The sequence below is a fragment of the Gadus morhua genome, chromosome 6, assembly GCF_902167405.1.
Source record: "Gadus morhua chromosome 6, gadMor3.0, whole genome shotgun sequence".
Taxonomy (NCBI): domain Eukaryota; kingdom Metazoa; phylum Chordata; class Actinopteri; order Gadiformes; family Gadidae; genus Gadus; species Gadus morhua.
The window spans coordinates 24,083,066-24,098,065 of record NC_044053.1 but is presented as its reverse complement, the minus strand read 5'-3'; the positions used below and the strand labels follow the sequence as shown (position 1 = coordinate 24,098,065).

The 15,000-nt window shown below is 43.1% G+C and overlaps 6 non-coding genes across 6 annotated transcripts in view; all 6 read right to left on the bottom strand.

Annotated features, from left to right (window-relative positions):
* trnai-uau (transfer RNA isoleucine (anticodon UAU)) overlaps positions 1-64 on the bottom strand; it is a 72-nt gene extending 8 nt beyond the window's left edge. The window contains exon 1 of the tRNA in view: positions 1-64. This exon is cut by the window's left edge and continues 8 nt beyond it. This is a non-coding gene — a tRNA (tRNA-Ile).
* Positions 65-994: 930 nt separating this feature from the next.
* Positions 995-1,066, bottom strand: trnai-uau (transfer RNA isoleucine (anticodon UAU)). The gene has a single exon. It is a non-coding gene; the product is annotated as a tRNA-Ile (tRNA).
* A 4,705-nt stretch (positions 1,067-5,771) lies between these two features.
* On the bottom strand, positions 5,772-5,843 carry trnam-cau (transfer RNA methionine (anticodon CAU)). Its single transcript has one exon. It is a non-coding gene; the product is annotated as a tRNA-Met (tRNA).
* A 1,928-nt stretch (positions 5,844-7,771) lies between these two features.
* Positions 7,772-7,843, bottom strand: trnam-cau (transfer RNA methionine (anticodon CAU)). The gene has a single exon. It is a non-coding gene; the product is annotated as a tRNA-Met (tRNA).
* Positions 7,844-9,502: 1,659 nt separating this feature from the next.
* trnam-cau (transfer RNA methionine (anticodon CAU)) lies at positions 9,503-9,574 on the bottom strand. Its single transcript has one exon. It is a non-coding gene; the product is annotated as a tRNA-Met (tRNA).
* A 3,595-nt stretch (positions 9,575-13,169) lies between these two features.
* On the bottom strand, positions 13,170-13,241 carry trnam-cau (transfer RNA methionine (anticodon CAU)). Its single transcript has one exon. It is a non-coding gene; the product is annotated as a tRNA-Met (tRNA).
* Between the last annotated feature and the right edge of the window lie 1,759 nt (positions 13,242-15,000).

Genomic DNA, 15,000 nt, shown 5'->3' with positions numbered 1-15,000 from the left:
GATGGTTTCGATCCATCGACCTCTGGCTTATAGGCCCAGCACGGTTCCACTTCGCCACTCTGCTTAACAGTTAGAAAATATAGATGCATCATCTAAACCCTAGCTCAATGCACATTGTTATTTTTTATGGTAAACAACTTTAAATTGCCATCACGGCATCTGATGTGGGCAATACGTGTTGGGTAGTCCACACGTACTGCAGCAAGGGATTCTTGATTCTGTTTTAAATGCTATTCATTTTAAGACTGAAACATTGAAAATAACTGATTATAGCAGAGGATGGTTTCGATCCATCGACCTCTGGGTTCTGGGCCCAGGACGCTTCCGCTGCGCCACTCTGCTTTAAATCACCCCAGACGGGACTCGAAGCCACAATCCCTGGCTTAGGAGGCCAGTGACTTATTAGGCCACTGGGGCACACATGAGTTTACAACATGAGACTAGAACAAAGAAATGAACGACCAACCAAGCACAAGCAAGGTCTGAAATACATGAGAATAAGGTATGGGTATACTCGTTCTTTATTTTTCAATCCACCCCAGTCTCGCTACCAATCCCACGCTCAATCATCTTCGTAACGGATATTTGTTTTAAAATGATCACTATGTATCACTAATATTGTGAGTAGAACACTTCATGCTATCTATTGAGGCTAGACTAAATATGTTATTGGAATTCATTTCATTGATTGAAATAATTCTAGATATTCCGACTAGCAGAGAATGGTTTCGATCCAATGACCTCTGGGTTATGGGCCCAGCACGCTTCCGCTGCGCCACTCTGCCTTACAGTTACAAAAAATATAGATGCATCATGTAAACCCTGGCTCTTTGCGCATTGTTATTTTTTGTGGTAAACATCTTTAAATTGCCATCACGGCATCTGATGTGGGCAATACGTGTTGGGTAGTCCACACGTACTGCAGCAAGGGATTCCTGATTCTGATTTTAAATGCTATTCATTTTAAGACTGAAACATTGAAAATAACTAATTTTAGCAGAGGATGGTTTCGATCCATCGACCTCTGGCTTATAGGCCCAGCACGGTTCCACTTCGCCACTCTGCTTAACAGTTAGAAAATATAGATGCATCATCTAAACCCTAGCTCAATGCACATTGTTATTTTTTATGGTAAACAACTTTAAATTGCCATCACGGCATCTGATGTGGGCAATACGTGTTGGGTAGTCCACACGTACTGCAGCAAGGGATTCTTGATTCTGTTTTAAATGCTATTCATTTTAAGACTGAAACATTGAAAATAACTGATTATAGCAGAGGATGGTTTCGATCCATCGACCTCTGGGTTCTGGGCCCAGGACGCTTCCGCTGCGCCACTCTGCTTTAAATCACCCCAGACGGGACTCGAAGCCACAATCCCTGGCTTAGGAGGCCAGTGACTTATTAGGCCACTGTGGCACACATGAGTTTACAACATGAGACTAGAACAAAGAAATGAACGACCAACCAAGCACAAGCAAGGTCTGAAATACATGAGAATAAGGTATGGGTATACTCGTTCTTTATTTTTCAATCCACCCCAGTCTCGCTACCAATCCCACGCTCAATCATCTTCGTAACGGATATTTGTTTTAAAATGATCACTATGTATCACTAATATTGTGAGTAGAACACTTCATGCTATCTATTGAGGCTAGACTAAATATGTTATTGGAATTCATTTCATTGATTGAAATAATTCTAGATATTCCGACTAGCAGAGAATGGTTTCGATCCATCGACCTCTGGGTTATGGGCCCAGCACGCTTCCGCTGCGCCACTCTGCTTTACAGTCACAATATATAGATGCATCATGTAAACCCTGGCTCTTTGCGCACTGTTATTTTTTGTGGTAAACATCTTTAAATTGCCATCACGGCATCTGATGTGGGCAATACGTGTTGGGTAGTCCACACGTACTGCAGCAAGGGATTCGTGATTCTGATTTTAAATGCTATTCATTTTAAGACTGAAACATTGAAGACAACTGATTATAGCAGAGGATGGTTTCGATCCATCGACCTCTGGGTTATGGGCCCAGCACGCTTCCGCTGCACCACTCTGCTTCAAATCACCCCAGACGCGACTCGAACCCATAATCCCTGCCATATGAGGCCAGTGACTTATCCATTAGGCCACTGGGGCACACATGTGTCTACAACATGAGACTAGAACAAAGAAATGAACGACCAACCAAGCACTAGCAAGGTCTGAAATACATGAGAATAAGGTATAGGTATAATCGTTCTTTATTTTTCAATCCACCCCAGTCTCGCTACCAATCCCACGCTCAATCATCTTCGTAACGGATATTTGTTTTAAAATGATCACTATGTATCACTAATATTGTGAGTAGAACACTTCATGCTATCTATTGAGGCTAGACTAAATATGTTATCGGAATTCATTTCATTGATTGAAATAATTCTAGATATTCCGACTAGCAGAGAATGGTTTCAATCCATCGACCTCTGGGTTATGGGCCCAGCACGCTTCCGCTGCGCCACTCTGCTTTACAGTTACAAAATATAGATGCATCATGTAAACCCTGGCTCTTTGCGCATTGTTATTTTTTGTGGTAAACATCTTTAAATTGCCATCACGGCATCTGATGTGGGCAATACGTGTTGGGTAGTCCACACGTACTGCAGCAAGGGATTCTTGATTCTGATTTTAAATGCTATTCATTTTAAGACTGAAACATTGAAGACAACTGATTATAGCAGAGGATGGTTTCGATCCATCGACCTCTGGGTTATGGGCCCAGCACGCTTCCGCTGCACCACTCTGCTTCAAATCACCCCAGACGGGACTCGAACCCATAATCCCTGCCATATGAGGCCAGTGACTTATCCATTAGGCCACTGGGGCACACATGTGTCTACAACATGAGACTAGAAAAAAGAAATGAACGACCAACCAAGCACTAGCAAGGTCTGAAATACATGAGAATAAGGTATAGGTATACTCGTTCTTTATTTTTCAATCCACCCCAGTCTCGCTACCAATCCCACGCTCAATCATCTTCGTAACGGATATTTGTTTTAAAATGATCACTATGTATCACTAATATTGTGAGTAGAACACTTCATGCTATCTATTGAGGCTAGACTAAATATGTTATCGGAATTCATTTCATTGATTGAAATAATTCTAGATATTCCGACTAGCAGAGAATGGTTTCAATCCATCGACCTCTGGGTTATGGGCCCTGCACGCTTCCGCTGCGCCACTCTGCTTTACAGTTACAAAATATAGATGCATCATGTAAACCCTGGCTCTTTGCGCATTGTTATTTTTTGTGGTAAACATCTTTAAATTACCATCACGGCATCTGATGTGGGCAATACGTGTTGGGTAGTCCACACGTACTGCAGCAAGGGATTCCTGATTCTGATTTTAAATGCTATTCATTTTAAGACTGAAACATTGAAAATAACTGATTTTAGCAGAGGATGGTTTCGATCCATCGACCTCTGGGTTATGGGCCCAGCACGGTTCCGCTACGCCACTCTGCTTAACAGTTACAATATATAGATGCATCATGTAAACCCTGGCTCTTTGCGCATTGTTATTTTTTGTGGTAAACATCTTTAAATTGCCATCACGGCATCAGTGCCCTATACCACGAAGCTCGCTGAACATACCCAGGCTTTCTTGGGAAAACCTGGCTCGACAGAGCCGCAACTCGCAATCAGAGTTAAATGGTACCACGAAGCTCACTTTAGATTCAATTAGTTGAACCAGGTTTTCCGCTTTAGGTTCAGTGCGCGTTCACGTGAAAGGGGCGTTTTTTGCGTCATTTTTCTCACCTTTACGATAGATCAAGCAGTCTATATGCGTATAAGTGAAAATATTCTGCATATTGTCTGTAAAATAACTATGCCAAATGCAGAATTGTTCGCCATTAATCCAAATAGAATGATGATGATTTAAAAATGCATAAGCAACGTCCATCCTGCCTTATTCTATCATTTAGGGAATTCACTTTAAATACACCCTATTTAAGAAATGTATTGCATGTTTTCGACCCCTGAGAGGTAGCGGCTCTAGCGTAATGGATTGGTGTAAGACCCGAACGCCAGCGACCGGGGTTCAATTTCGCTGGTCTATCATCATGCATTTTACCTCCATAGATGTGGTGCCAGCACGGCCTTGAAAATATGGGTTCAAGTTCGAAATAAGCACAAAAATATTATTCCATAAGCTTTAGTGAATAAGTATTGCATATGCTTGAGAATTAGGACTTTTTAAGCTTCACTTAAATTTGCATCACTTGGGAGTCGAACCCCCCGCACAGATATTCAAGACTGACGCGCTACCTCCACTCCAGCACACTGTCACGGAGACACAATGCGCAACAGTAATCATTCTCTACATATGGTCCAAAAGGACGATCAAATAACGAACGCCCTCTGATGAGAATCTGTATCTCTCATGAAGAACCCCAATTTCGTTGTTTGCACAATGACAATAAAGTCTGAAATCTGAATATCGTCAGACAATGCCAAGGGATCGGTTCTGTCCCGTAAAACCCTCTGTCTCCGGAGAGACGCCTGTACGAGAAGTGCGCCGGGGTCCACGGGAACACCCACAAATGGTGACGCCATTGTCAGAGGAGGGGCTAGGAAGCTGCGCACGCCGATTTAAGTAGCCGATCTCCGGCTAGACTAAGCCGAAAAACTGCTCCCGACCAGGTTTGGTTGCGAGCATAAGTCACCATGGTGATACAGCGACGCTAAAAGAGATCGACTTTCGTGGTACAACTAACCCAGGCTTGGAGCTCAACATACCCCGCTAACCCTCTAAGCGAGCTTCGTGGTACAGGGCCCTGATGTGGGCAATACGTGTTGGGTAGTCCACACGTACTGCAGCAAGGGATTCTTGATTGTGATTTTAAATGCTATTCATTTTAAGACTGAAACATTGAAACTAACTGATTTTAGCAGAGGATGGTTTCGATCCATCGACCTCTGGGTTATGGGCCCAGCACGCTTCCGCTACCCCACTCTGCTTAACAGTTATAAAATATAGATGCAACATCTAAACCCTGGCTCTTTGCGCATTGCTATTTTTTGTGGTAAACATCTTTAAATTGCCATCACGGCTTCTGAAGTGGGCAATACGTGTCGGGTAGTCCACACGTACTGCAGCAAGGGATTCTTGATTCTGATTTTAAATGCTATTCATTTTAAGACTGAAACATTGAAGACAACTGATTATAGCAGAGGATGGTTTCGATCCATCGACCTCTGGGTTATGGGCCCAGCACTCTTCCGCTGCGCCACTCTGCTTTACAGTTACAAAATATAGATGCATCATGTAAACCCTGGCTCTTTGCGCATTGTTATTTTTTGTGGTAAACATCTTTAAATTGCCATCACGGCATCTGATGTGGGCAATACGTGTTGGGTAGTCCACACGTACTGCAGCAAGGGATTCTTGATTCTGATTTTAAATGCAATTCATTTTAAGACTGAAACATTGAAAATAACTGATTTTAGCAGAGGATGGTTTCGATCCAGCGACCTCTGGGTTATGGGCCCAGCACGCTTCCGCTGCCCCACTCTGCTTAACAGTTATAAAATATAGATGCAACATCTAAACCCTGGCTTGCGCATTGTTATTTTTTGTGGTAAACATCTTTAAATTGCCATTACGGCTTCTGAAGTGGGCAATACGTGTCGGGTAGTCCACACGTACCGCAGCAAGGGATTCTTGATTCTAAATGCTATTCATTTTAAGACTGAAACATTGAAAATAACTGATTATAGCAGAGGATGGTTTCGATCCATCGACCTCTGGGTTATGGGCCCAGCACGCTTCCGCTGCGCCACTCTGCTTCAAATCACCCCAGACGGGACTCGAACCCACAATCCCTGGCTTAGGAGGCCAGTGACTTATTAGGCCACTGGGGCACACATGAGTTTACAACATGAGACTAGAACAAAGAAATGAACGACCAACCAAGCACAAGCAAGGTCTGAAATACATGAGAATAAGGTATGGGTATACTCGTTCTTTATTTTTCAATCCACCCCAGTCTCGCTACCAATCCCACGCTCAATCATCTTCGTAACGGATATTTGTTTTAAAATGATCACTATGTATCACTAATATTGTGAGTAGAACACTTCATGCTATCTATTGAGGCTAGACTAAATATGTTATTGGAATTCATTTCATTGATTGAAATAATTCTAGATATTCCGACTAGCAGAGAATGGTTTCGATCCATCGACCTCTGGGTTATGGGCCCAGCACGCTTCCGCTGCGCCACTCTGCTTTACAGTCACAATATATAGATGCATCATGTAAACCCTGGCTCTTTGCGCACTGTTATTTTTTGTGGTAAACATCTTTAAATTGCCATCACGGCATCTGATGTGGGCAATACGTGTTGGGTAGTCCACACGTACTGCAGCAAGGGATTCCTGATTCTGATTTTAAATGCTATTCATTTTAAGACTGAAACATTGAAAATAACTGATTTTAGCAGAGGATGGTTTCGATCCATCGACCTCTGGGTTATGGGCCCAGCACGCTTCCGCTGCCCCACTCTGCTAAACAGTTAAAAAATATAGATGCAACATCTAAACCCTGGCTCTTTGCGCATTGCTATTCTTTGTGGTAAACATCTTTAAATTGCCATCACAGCTTCTGAAGTGGGCAATACGTGTCGGGTAGTCCACACGTACTGCGGCAAGGGATTCTTGATTCTGATTTTAAATGCTATTCATTTTAAGACTAAAATATTGAAGACAACTGATTATAGCAGAGGATGGTTTCGATCCATCGACCTCTGGGTTATGGGCCCAGCACGCTTCCGCTGCACCACTCTGCTTCAAATCACCCCAGACGGGACTCGAACCCATAATCCCTGGCATATGAGGCCAGTGACTTATCCAATAGGCCACTGGGGCACACATGTGTCTACAACATGAGACTAGAACAAAGAAATGAACGACCAACCAAGCACTAGCAAGGTCTGAAATACATGAGAATAAGGTATAGGTATACTCGTTCTTTATTTTTCAATCCACCCCGGTCTCGCTACCAATCCCACGCTCAATCATCTTCGTAACGGATATTTGTTTTAAAATGATCACTATGTATCACTAATATTGTGAGTAGAACACTTCATGCTATCTATTGAGGCTAGACTAAATCTGTTATCGGAATTCATTTCATTGATTGAAATAATTCTAGATATTCCGACTAGCAGAGAATGGTTTCAATCCATCGACCTCTGGGTTATGGGCCCAGCACGCTTCCGCTGCGCCACTCTGCTTTATAGTTACGAAATATAGATGCATCATGTAAACCCTGGCTCTTTGCGCATTGTTATTTTTTGTGGTAAACATCTTTAAATTGCCATCACGGCATCTGATGTGGGCAATACGTGTTGGGTAGTCCACACGTACTGCAGCAAGGGATTCTTGATTCTGATTTTAAATGCTATTCATTTTAAGACTGAAACATTGAAAATAACTGATTTTAGCAGAGGATGGTTTCGATCCATCGACCTCTGGGTTATGGGCCCAGCACGCTTCCGCTGCCCCACTCTGCTTAACATTTATAAAATATAGATGCAACATCTAAACCCTGGCTCTTTGCGCATTGTTATTTTTTGTGGTAAACATCTTTAAATTGCCATCACGGCTTCTGAAGTGGGCTATACGTGTCGGGTAGTCCACACGTACTGCAGCAAGGGATTCTTGATTCTAAATGCTATTCATTTTAAGACTGAAACATTGAAAATAACTGATTATAGCAGAGGATGGTTTCGATCCATCGACCTCTGGGTTATGGGCCCAGCACGCTTCCGCTGCGCCACTCTGCTTCAAATCACCACAGACGGGACTCGAACCCACAATCCCTGGCTTAGGAGGCCAGTGACTTTTCCATCAGGCCACTGGGGCACACATGTGTCTACAACATGAGACTAGAACAAAGAAATGAACGACCAACCAAGCACTAGCAAGGTCTGAAATTCATGAGAATAAGGTATAGGTATACTCGTTCTTTATTTTTCAATCCACCCCAGTCTCGCTACCATTCCCACGCTCAATCATCTTCGTAACGGATATTTGTTTTAAAATGAGTGCTATGTATCACTAATATTGTGAGTAGAACACTTCATGCTATCTATTGAGGCTAGACTAAATATGTTATTGGAATTCATTTCATTGATTGAAATAATTCTAGATATTCCGCCTAGCAGAGAATGGTTTCGATCCATCGACCTCTGGGTTATGGGCCCAGCACGCTTCCGCTGCGCCACTCTGCTTTACAGTTACACAATATAGATGCATCATGTAAACCCTGGCTCTTTGCGCATTGTTATTTTTTGTGGTAAACATCTTTAAATTGCCATCACGGCATCTGATGTGGGCAATACGTGTTGGGTAGTCCACACGTACTGCAGCAAGGGATTCCTGATTCTGATTTTAAATGCTATTCATTTTAAGACTGAAACATTGAAAATAACTAATTTTAGCAGAGGATGGTTTCGATCCACCGACCTCTGGGTAATAGGCCCAGCACGGTTCCGCTTCGCCACTCTTCTTAACAGTTAGAAAATATAGATGCATCATTTAAACCCTGGCTCTTTGCGCATTGTTATTTTTTGTGGTAAACATCTTTAAATTGCCATCACGGCATCTGATGTGGGCAATACGTGTTGGGTAGTCCACACGTACTGCAGCAAGGGATTCTTGATTCTGATTTTAAATGCTATTCATTTTAAGACTGAAACCTTGAAAATAACTGATTTTAGCAGAGGATGTTCTCGATCTATCGACCTCTGGGTTATGGGCCCAGCACGCTTCCGCTGCGCCACTCTGCTTCAAATCACCTCAGACGGGACTCGAACCCACAATCCCTGGCTTAGGAGGCCAGTGACTTATCCATCAGGCCACTGGGGCACACATGTGTCTACAACATGAGACTAGAACAAAGAAATGAACGACCAACCAAGCACTAGCAAGGTCTGAAATTCATGAGAATAAGGTATGGGTATACTCGTTCTTTATTTTTCAATCCACCCCAGTCTCGCTACCATTCCCACGCTCAATCATCTTCGTAACGGATATTTGTTTTAAAATGAGCGCTATGTATCACTAATATTGTGAGTAGAACACTTCATGCTATCTATTGAGGCTAGACTAAATATGTTATTGCAATTCATTTCATTGATTGAAATAATTCTAGATATTCCGACTAGCAGAGAATGGTTTCGTTCCATCGACCTCTGGGTTATGGGCCCAGCACGCTTCCGCTGCGCCACTCTGCTTTACAGTTACAAAATATAGATGCATCATTTAAACCCTGGCTCTTTGCGCATTGTTATTTTTTGTGGTAAACATCTTTGAATTGCCATCATGGCATCTGATGTGGGCAATACGTGTTGGGTAGTCCACACGTACTGCAGCAAGGGATTCTTGATTCTGATTTTAAATGCTATTCATTTTAAGACTGAAACATTGAAAATAACTGATTTTAGCAGAGGATGGTTTCGATCCATCGACCTCTGGGTTATGGGCCCAGCACGCTTCCGCTGCGCCACTCTGCTTCAAATCACCCCAGACGGGACTCGAACCCACAATCCCTGGCTTAGGAGGCCAGTGACTTATTAGGCCACTGGGGCACACATGAGTTTACAACATGAGACTAGAACAAAGAAATGAACGACCAACCAAGCACTAGCAAGGTCTGAAATACATGAGAATAAGGTATGGGTTTACTCGTTCTTTATTTTTCAATCCACCCCAGTCTCGCTACCAATCCCACGCTCAATCATCTTCGTAACGGATATTTGTTTTAAAATGATCGCTATGCATCACTAATATTGTGAGTAGAACACTTCATGCTATCTATTGAGGCTAGACTAAATATGTTATTGCAATTCATTTCATTGATTGAAATAATTCTAGATATTCCGACTGGCAGAGAATGGTTTCGATCCATCGACATCTGGGTTATGGGCCCAGCACGCTTCCGCTGCGCCACTCTGCTTTACAGTTACAAAATATAGATGCATCATGTAAACCCTGGCTCTTTGCGCATTGTTATTTTTTGTGGTAAACAACTTTAAATTGCCATCACGGCATCTGGGCCCTGTACCACGAAGCTCGCTTAGAGGGTTAGCGAGGTATGTTGAGCTCCAAGCCTGGCTTAGTTGTACCACGAAAGTCGATCTCTTTTAGCGTCGTTGTATCACCATGGTGACTTATGCTCGCAACCAAACCTGGTCGGGAGCAGTTTTTCGGCTTAGTCTAGCCGGAGATCGGCTACTTAAATCGGCGTGCGCAGCTTCCTAGCCCCTCCTCTGACAATGGCGTCACCATTTGTGGGTGTTCCCGTGGACCCCGGCGCATTTCTCGTACAGGCGTCTCTCCGGAGACAAGGGTTTTACGGGACAGAACCGATCCCTTGGCATTGTCTGACGATATTCAGATTTCAGACTTTATTGTCATTGTGCAAACAACGAAATTGGGGTTCTTCATGAGAGATACAGATTCTCATCAGAGGGTGTTCGTTATTTGATCGTCCTTTTGGACCTTATGTAGACAATGATTACTGTTGCGCATTGTGTCTCAGTGACAGAGTGCTAGAGTGGAGGTAGCGCGTCAGTCTTGAATTTCTGCGCGGGGGGTTCGACTCCCAAGTGACGCGAATTTATGTGAAGCTTAAAAAAGTCCTAATTCTCATGCATATGGAATACTTATTCACTAAAGCTTATGGAATTATATTTTTGTGCTTATTTCGAACTTGAACCCATATTTTCAAGGCCGTGCTGGCACCACATCTATGGGGGTAAAATGCATGATGATAGACCGGCGAATTTGAACCCCGGTCGCTGGTGTTCGGGTCTCATACTAATCCAATACGCTACAGCCGCTACCTCTCAGCAGTCGAAAACATGCTATACATTTCTTAAATAGGGTGTATTTAAAGTGAATTCCCTAAATGATAGAATAAGGCAGGATGGAAGTTGCTTATGCATTTTTAAATCATCATCATTCTATTTGGATTAATGGCGAACAATTCTGCATTTGGCATAGTTATTTTACAGACAATATGCAGAATCTTTTCACTTATACGCATATAGACTGCTTGATCTATCGTAAAGGTGAGAAAAATGACGCAAAAAACGCCCCTTTCACTTGAACGCGCACTGAACCTAAAGCGGAAAACCTGGTTCAACTAATTGAATCTAAAGTGAGCTTCGTGGTACCATTTAACTCTGATTGCGAGTTGCGGCTCTGTCGAGCCAGGTTTTCCCAAGAAAGCCTGGGTATGTTCAGCGAGCTTCGTGGTATAGGGCACTGATGTGGGCAATACGTGTTGTGTAGTCCACACGTACTGCAGCAAGGGATTCTTGATTCTGATTTTAAATGCTATTTTAAGACTGAAACATTGAAAATAACTGATTATAGCAGAGAATGGTTTCGATCCATCGACCTCTGGGTTATGGGCCCAGCACGCTTCCGCTGCGCCACTCTGCTTCAAATCACCCCAGACAGGACTCGAACCCACAATCCCTGCCATAGTAGGCCAGTGACTTATCCATTAGGCCACTGGGGCACACATATGTCTACAACATGAGACTTGAACAAAGAAATGAACGACCAACCAAGCACTAGCAAGGTCTGAAATACATGAGAATAAGGTATAGGTATACTCGTTCTTCATTTTTCAATCCACCCCAGTCTCGCTACCAATCCCACGCTCAATCATCTTCGTAACGGATATTTGTTTTAAAATGATCGCTATGTATCACTAATATTGTGAGTAGAACACTTCATGCTATCTATTGAGGCTAGACTAAATATGTTATTGGAATTCATTTCATTGATTGAAATAATTCTAGATATTCCGCCTAGCAGAGAATGGTTTCGATCCATCGACCTCTGGGTTATGGGCCCAGCACGCTTCCGCTGCGCCACTCTGCTTTACAGTTACACAATATAGATGCATCATGTAAACCCTGGCTCTTTGCGCATTGTTATTTTTTGTGGTAAACATCTTTAAATTGCCATCACGGCATCTGATGTGGGCAATACGTGTTGGGTAGTCCACACGTACTGCAGCAAGGGATTCCTGATTCTGATTTTAAATGCTATTCATTTTAAGACTGAAACATTGAAAATAACTAATTTTAGCAGAGGATGGTTTCGATCCACCGACCTCTGGGTAATAGGCCCAGCACGGTTCCGCTTCGCCACTCTTCTTAACAGTTAGAAAATATAGATGCATCATTTAAACCCTGGCTCTTTGCGCATTGTTATTTTTTGTGGTAAACATCTTTAAATTGCCATCACGGCATCTGATGTGGGCAATACGTGTTGGGTAGTCCACACGTACTGCAGCAAGGGATTCTTGATTCTGATTTTAAATGCTATTCATTTTAAGACTGAAACCTTGAAAATAACTGATTTTAGCAGAGGATGTTCTCGATCTATCGACCTCTGGGTTATGGGCCCAGCACGCTTCCGCTGCGCCACTCTGCTTCAAATCACCTCAGACGGGACTCGAACCCACAATCCCTGGCTTAGGAGGCCAGTGACTTATCCATCAGGCCACTGGGGCACACATGTGTCTACAACATGAGACTAGAACAAAGAAATGAACGACCAACCAAGCACTAGCAAGGTCTGAAATTCATGAGAATAAGGTATGGGTATACTCGTTCTTTATTTTTCAATCCACCCCAGTCTCGCTACCATTCCCACGCTCAATCATCTTCGTAACGGATATTTGTTTTAAAATGAGCGCTATGTATCACTAATATTGTGAGTAGAACACTTCATGCTATCTATTGAGGCTAGACTAAATATGTTATTGCAATTCATTTCATTGATTGAAATAATTCTAGATATTCCGACTAGCAGAGAATGGTTTCGTTCCATCGACCTCTGGGTTATGGGCCCAGCACGCTTCCGCTGCGCCACTCTGCTTTACAGTTACAAAATATAGATGCATCATTTAAACCCTGGCTCTTTGCGCATTGTTATTTTTTGTGGTAAACATCTTTGAATTGCCATCATGGCATCTGATGTGGGCAATACGTGTTGGGTAGTCCACACGTACTGCAGCAAGGGATTCTTGATTCTGATTTTAAATGCTATTCATTTTAAGACTGAAACATTGAAAATAACTGATTTTAGCAGAGGATGGTTTCGATCCATCGACCTCTGGGTTATGGGCCCAGCACGCTTCCGCTGCGCCACTCTGCTTCAAATCACCCCAGACGGGACTCGAACCCACAATCCCTGGCTTAGGAGGCCAGTGACTTATTAGGCCACTGGGGCACACATGAGTTTACAACATGAGACTAGAACAAAGAAATGAACGACCAACCAAGCACTAGCAAGGTCTGAAATACATGAGAATAAGGTATGGGTTTACTCGTTCTTTATTTTTCAATCCACCCCAGTCTCGCTACCAATCCCACGCTCAATCATCTTCGTAACGGATATTTGTTTTAAAATGATCGCTATGCATCACTAATATTGTGAGTAGAACACTTCATGCTATCTATTGAGGCTAGACTAAATATGTTATTGCAATTCATTTCATTGATTGAAATAATTCTAGATATTCCGACTGGCAGAGAATGGTTTCGATCCATCGACATCTGGGTTATGGGCCCAGCACGCTTCCGCTGCGCCACTCTGCTTTACAGTTACAAAATATAGATGCATCATGTAAACCCTGGCTCTTTGCGCATTGTTATTTTTTGTGGTAAACAACTTTAAATTGCCATCACGGCATCTGGGCCCTGTACCACGAAGCTCGCTTAGAGGGTTAGCGAGGTATGTTGAGCTCCAAGCCTGGCTTAGTTGTACCACGAAAGTCGATCTCTTTTAGCGTCGTTGTATCACCATGGTGACTTATGCTCGCAACCAAACCTGGTCGGGAGCAGTTTTTCGGCTTAGTCTAGCCGGAGATCGGCTACTTAAATCGGCGTGCGCAGCTTCCTAGCCCCTCCTCTGACAATGGCGTCACCATTTGTGGGTGTTCCCGTGGACCCCGGCGCATTTCTCGTACAGGCGTCTCTCCGGAGACAAGGGTTTTACGGGACAGAACCGATCCCTTGGCATTGTCTGACGATATTCAGATTTCAGACTTTATTGTCATTGTGCAAACAACGAAATTGGGGTTCTTCATGAGAGATACAGATTCTCATCAGAGGGTGTTCGTTATTTGATCGTCCTTTTGGACCTTATGTAGACAATGATTACTGTTGCGCATTGTGTCTCAGTGACAGAGTGCTAGAGTGGAGGTAGCGCGTCAGTCTTGAATTTCTGCGCGGGGGGTTCGACTCCCAAGTGACGCGAATTTATGTGAAGCTTAAAAAAGTCCTAATTCTCATGCATATGGAATACTTATTCACTAAAGCTTATGGAATTATATTTTTGTGCTTATTTCGAACTTGAACCCATATTTTCAAGGCCGTGCTGGCACCACATCTATGGGGGTAAAATGCATGATGATAGACCGGCGAATTTGAACCCCGGTCGCTGGCGTTCGGGTCTCATACTAATCCAATACGCTACAGCCGCTACCTCTCAGCAGTCGAAAACATGCTATACATTTCTTAAATAGGGTGTATTTAAAGTGAATTCCCTAAATGATAGAATAAGGCAGGATGGAAGTTGCTTATGCATTTTTAAATCATCATCATTCTATTTGGATTAATGGCGAACAATTCTGCATTTGGCATAGTTATTTTACAGACAATATGCAGAATCTTTTCACTTATACGCATATAGACTGCTTGATCTATCGTAAAGGTGAGAAAAATGACGCAAAAAACGCCCCTTTCACTTGAACGCGCACTGAACCTAAAGCGGAAAACCTGGTTCAACTAATTGAATCTAAAGTGAGCTTCGTGGTACCATTTAACTCTGATTGCGAGTTGCGGCTCTGTCGAGCCAGGTTTTCCCAAGAAAGCCTGGGTATGTTCAGCGAGCTTCGTGGTATAGGGCACTG